The following is a 6000-nucleotide window of genomic DNA, read 5'->3' as shown; positions in this document are numbered from 1 at the left end:
ACTGCTCACTAAATACTATAAGAAACGTTCGTCTTCACGGCGTGTGATATAACCACAACGTCACTGTTGCTGAAGCACACACCATGGTCACTGATCGGCCACCCGCACAGCATATAAACCCACTGTGAGCAAGAACGATCTACAGTACATACAATCCACCACACGACTAGCCACCACAGAAATACGCAGTAGCGAATACATTCCTCCACATAGGTTTTTTGTCAGAAAGGGCACCCGGACGTAAAGCTAGTCCAAATTCACACCAGTTGGTGAGCTCAGTAAAGTAGAAGAAGGAGAAGAAGAAGAATACGAAGAAGTTTTTCCTCTGTCTTATCTACAAGTATCCTTCACGCAGATTCTCTCCTTCGAACGTTATTTTTCCTCTTTATAATGATGGACAAGATACTAGAGAGACTGCGTACTCGCATTCTTGCAGCTGGTTGCAGAGAATGGTACGACAATCTGTGTACGAAATGGAGCAACGAGATTGCCTTGTTCTTCTCTTTTTGACAAGCAGTAATAATGGAAGGGTAAATTTATTGTATCAATTTTCATATCGTGTGGCTTTACCCACGCCTTGTATGACCTGGTGAAGCATTTTAAAACTTCGTGCTAGCCTTGGGCTTCGCTAACTTGTTCAGAAATTTCTCCTCTCATTGTTTATCGAGACTGACCCATAAATTAACAATGATCAATATTACAAGAATTCTGTTTCATGAAGGACCATCGAGTTTATTCCGACCACTGGGCGAAAATTTTCTTAAGCCTTTAGCTGATCCTACCATTGCCGCTACTGTTTGTATTGATCCTTTAGGGCTGTCTGTCCTGTTGCTGAACACTGTGCACCAGAATGGCTCAATAGGTCATACGTGGGATGAAAATACCAAACTCATAACTGCAATTAAATTATTTTGAGATAAATGCAACCAAAATAAGGATTATGAAATTTAAGCGAAGCGGTAACATATCCGAATCAGACATCTTTTCTTGTGGTAAAAACCGACTATTGACTACCACAAATACTTGGGAATAATCCTGCAAGTAACCGCAAAAATCCTCACCAAGCTCACATAGGAAAGATGTACGGCAGGGATTAAGGCCATGAATGATATAAATAACTTTCCGAAACTATCACTGAGAACAGGTTTGCGCCCCTTTTACCTCAAGATTGCACCAATAACCCAATGCCATGCCATGCCATCCCCATATTCGATGCATTGAGCCGTAGGCTCAATGCGAGAACTTTTTAGCCCGTCGACCGATACCGGTCTTGAGCGCTATGTCATTAATATTTGATCCCATGGCTGTAATATTGCTGGTGAATGGGGTTAGGGTGAGAATCTAGACAATCTTTGGCCAGAGTGTGGCCGGGCGCGTGAGCGCTGTGCTACGTAGTGAGTTGTACAGTAGTGGCGCTAGGCACGTAGAGGAGAAAGTAAAATGCGCTAGGTGCGCGGAGAAGTACACGTTACGAGTACCAGCGGTCTCTTGTGTTTGAGGCCGCGAGTATCGTAGGAGCCTAGATTGTGAATAAGAGGGTTACCACTTAGTGGGGCCCTCCTGTAAATTGTCTTGGCTAGGTTTATCATTCTCACCCTAACAGTGTCTATCTGACACAGGTCGTGGAGGTGGGTGATACGTGTATACCGATCGCAACCCGTAATAAGCCGCAGGGCCCGGTTCTGAACGGACTGCAGCCTACTCAGGTGGCAATCAGCGGCCACGCCCCATATAGGACAGGCATACTCGAGTAGCGGCCTAACCATCGTCGTGTACAGGAGGAGCCTGTTTTGTGGTGTGAGGCTGTTTTTAGCATAGATCAGAGGGAATAATTTTGATACCCTTGCATGGGCGGAGCCTGAAATATTAGTTACATGCTGACGGTAGGTCAGTCCGCGGTCTAGGGTGACCCCCAGGTACTTGGCGCTGTCGGACCATCTGATAACCTCACCAAAGAAGTTCAGACCGTAATAACCCAATGCTTCTGTATTCTCTGTAAACCGCGTTGACAACAGTCCAATAATCTGATCAGCCAATCAACGACGACATTTCTGACCTTTCATGATAAATGACAAGAACTTCACGTGAAAATTATATATTTTGAATATTTACTCTATGCACAGTGTGCTTAATGAATTGTAATAATAGAACAATAATAATAACAATGATAATAATACTGTAATGAGGACTATGGTGGAATTATCATCGTTGATGTGTGAGACTGGTATGATCGACATAGTAGTATAATAATTTCTCTCGGAATTCTTACCTGCGGGGCCCCCTTGGACAACACTTATAAAGCCCGGTTCACACAAGATGTGCCGGGCCATTCCGATCAAGACTGATCAAAAATCGCTTATATTATATTAAATGGAATCGTTCTCACATCATGTTCCGAGCCGTGCAAGGAAAGATCAACTGACCATCTCATCGGTCTCCATCCGATCTGAGACCGGAACGGCTCGGCTGGGATCATCAATGACCGTCTAGTGGGAGTGCGTGAAGGGTCAAGGGCGAAGAATGAACAGAATGCCGCTCCTCGCTTTTGCGATAAAGCATGGACGATGAAAGATTAACTGAGTGCGTTCGCATAAAAAACTGTATGATTTATCACACAAAAGTACAGCAATGTTTTCAGCCGCGTGATGCATTCTGGGAACTAAGTATTCGTCTGTTGAATATCTGCTTCAATGAACCCCAACTACAGCATAAAATCATAATGCGACATACGGAAGAACTGGTAGCATTTTGATTCATCGTCAACTAATTTTGGAAATAAGGTGAAAATTTCTCCTTATCCTCTTCGCGTTGTCAGCATTTGATACACCGTGAAACTCCGACTGGGCATATTCTTCTCTTCTTCGTCCAAAATCAAGACAATTTCAATTAATGATTCGATTGAAAAATACATTTTAATTTTTGGCACTATTGTTTACTAGCGGACCTACTGGGATAGACTAAACAGAACAGGGGACCGAGCGAAGATCGGCTCTACTGCGTCACATATAGTGTGAACCTGGCTTAAGTGGTAATTTGACCGATTGCGCATGATGAGCTCAGTCTTCTGACTGTTATAGCCTTACGAGTAATCTACACAGCAAAGGCCAGCAAGGAATGAGAGGTAAACGCTGCTGGGTTTGGCTAAGATCGCACTGTTTAGCAAAACCAGAATAATACCAAAACATACTCCTTATGTAATAAGGATTACAATGAGGATAAGGTGAATTAATTCATTCTCTCCTGATCTTTACCCGCTTATCTGTGGTAGGCAGTTCTGTGAATTAAGCCCAGTTTTCCGTGACTCTTTGGTGGTGGTTGGTAGTGTGACAAGTTATTTGTAGATGTGTACTTACACAGTCACGTACGTCCAGACCTTGAGCTAAGGAAATTAACCAAACGTGTTTCGGTCGAGAATTGAATCCAGGGCACTATCAACTGAAGGCCAATTTGCTGACCATTCATCCCAGGAACCGATCATTAAATGAAAAAATTGTTAATGGGGAAAATTGTCCTTTTGTACCAATGCGTGTTCTATTTGATACCCTTCTTAAACAGGGGCTAATCTCAAAGTATACGTCGTAAGTAAACTCGTAACGGTTCATGCGGATAATGAAGACGATTCATCAGACACCCTACAATACAAAGGCTAATCCCAACCTACGATGTCAAGATGGAATATAGTTACGAAGTTGCCAGAAAAATGATATACTAAAGTTAACTGCCCCAGCAGCACATTCCTTTTATTAAACAACCTGACAATAATTTTCAGGAGTAGACCAGCTAAACCAAAGCCTAAAAACGTACCTTCTGTGAATCAAAATGTCATCAAATTTTAACCGTCCTCAACAGACAGACGGGTCGTGATCACAGCAAGAAAAGTCGCAAGGAGTACACGTCGAGGATGGGAGACCATATCCGAAGTACTAACAGATACAAGGTTATACATAGGAAACGCAATGTTCTCAATTGCTGGAAAGCAAAACTCTCTGTTTGCAGCCGGTGAAAATATTTTTTTATCAGCACCAGAGGTAGAAAATCTACGACAGATGAATGATTCATTTATGCTGTTAGAAGTTTAGCACCTCGTACAATTAGCAATGAAGCCTTCTTCTAGGAGTGCTAATCATGCCAGCGCTGAACTGGTTACGGTTAAGTGCACGAAGGTTGATAAAGTGATTGAGTTTTGGAGATCGATATCAATGTTCTCAATCAAAACTCGCTTCTAACGCGTTTACATAATTTTTCTATTGACGAAATAAGAAGAAACGGAGCTGTGTCGCGGTCATGGTTGCAAGTTTTGGCGTAGGCTATGTTACGCGTGATAGATATTGTTGATATTAAACGTCTAGTCAGTATGGGCTTGAAATGTTGTTGTTCACATAATAAAATCCACCTTTGTGGTGTAGTAGTTAGTGTGATTACCTGCCACCCCCCGAAGGCCCGGGTTCGATTCCCGACTCTGCCACGAAATTTGAAAAGTATAACGAGGACTGGAAGTGGGTTAACTCAGCCTTGGGAGGTCAACTTAGATGGAATTCGATTCCCACTCCAGCCATCCTCGAAGTGGTTTTCTGTGGTTTCCCAAGCAAATACCGGGATGGAACCTAACTTAAGGCTACGGCCGCTTCCTTCCCTCTTCCTTGTCTATCCCTTCCAATCTTCCCATCTCTCCACAAGGCCCCTGTTCAACGTAGCAGGTCCTCGTTCCCAGTTGTATCCCCGATCCAAAGTCTCACGCTCCAGGATACTGTCCTTGAGACGGTAGAGGTGGGATCCCTCGCTGATTATAAGGGAAAAACACACCCTGGGCGAGGCATTGGTCCTCCTTGCCAGTTGTATCCCCGACCCACTCACGCTCCAGAATACTGTCCTTGAGGAGGTAGAGGTGGGATCTCTTGCTGAGTAGGAGGGAAAAAACAGACCTGGACGCTAAACAGATTAAGAAAGGAAGATATAATAAAATTATTTGTCAATTTCTTATAATAATAATAATAATAATAATAATAATAATAATAATAATAATAATAATAATGTGTGCCTCCGGAGAGGACTGGGGTAGGTATTTCAAATTAACGCCTAAAGACGACCTGCATATCTGTGAGAAAGGGGCCCAATGTAGGATGAATTCTAATGTTGAAAAATTAATTAATTAATTAAATAACCAATGAAACAGGGTCCCGGGTTTGAATCCCGCCCGGGTCTGGGATTTTAATCGCTTCTGATTCATTCTTCTGTCTCGGGGACTGGGGGCTTGTGTATGTCCCGACACTCCCCTCTTCATATTCAGACAACACACACTACCAACCACCACAGAAACGCGCAATAGTGATTACATCCCTCCATATAGGGTTGGCGTCAGGAATTGCATCCGGCCGTAAAACAGGGCCAAATCCACACGTGCAACGTAGTTCGCACCCGCGATCTCACAGGTGTGGGAAAAGCCGTAGAAAAAAAGAGAAAGTAAAATAGAATTAACCAATGAAATTTAAAATCACCGACCCGGTCGAGAATCGAACCCTGGACCCCTAGTACGAAAGGCTAGCATGTTAGGTTAGCGATGTTGCCGGACTCTTATTAAGGAAGTAATATACTACACATGTGGAAACGAATAAACGTCGAAAGTTAAATCTATATTATTTTGTACCACGCAGACACGTGGGAGCTCCGGTGGGGGCATCGGAGCCTGTTCATCATCACCAAGTGGTCAGTACCAACTTCCATGAGTTTCAAATCATTTTCCACCACTGTAGTAGCAGACGTGCTCGGCTGGAACTCCAATACCGCGGAAGCCAGCCGTGTTAACGTTTGAAACGCTCCCGATACGCCTTTAGATCTCAGCAGTGGTGATTTATTGGACTTTTTAAAATTCTGACAAGCCATTCTACCCTCTCGGATGCGTTTTTGTTAATTTTCAAGCCATATGCCACTTCATGTTGCGGAAGAAAAACATGTTTCTCACTTCTTCGCACGACAATTATGTTCTCAAATGTTTCTTATTTG

This window comes from Anabrus simplex, chromosome 8 (assembly GCF_040414725.1).
Source record: "Anabrus simplex isolate iqAnaSimp1 chromosome 8, ASM4041472v1, whole genome shotgun sequence".
NCBI classification, from domain to species: Eukaryota; Metazoa; Arthropoda; class Insecta; order Orthoptera; family Tettigoniidae; genus Anabrus; species Anabrus simplex.
This window is presented reverse-complemented; position numbering follows the sequence as displayed.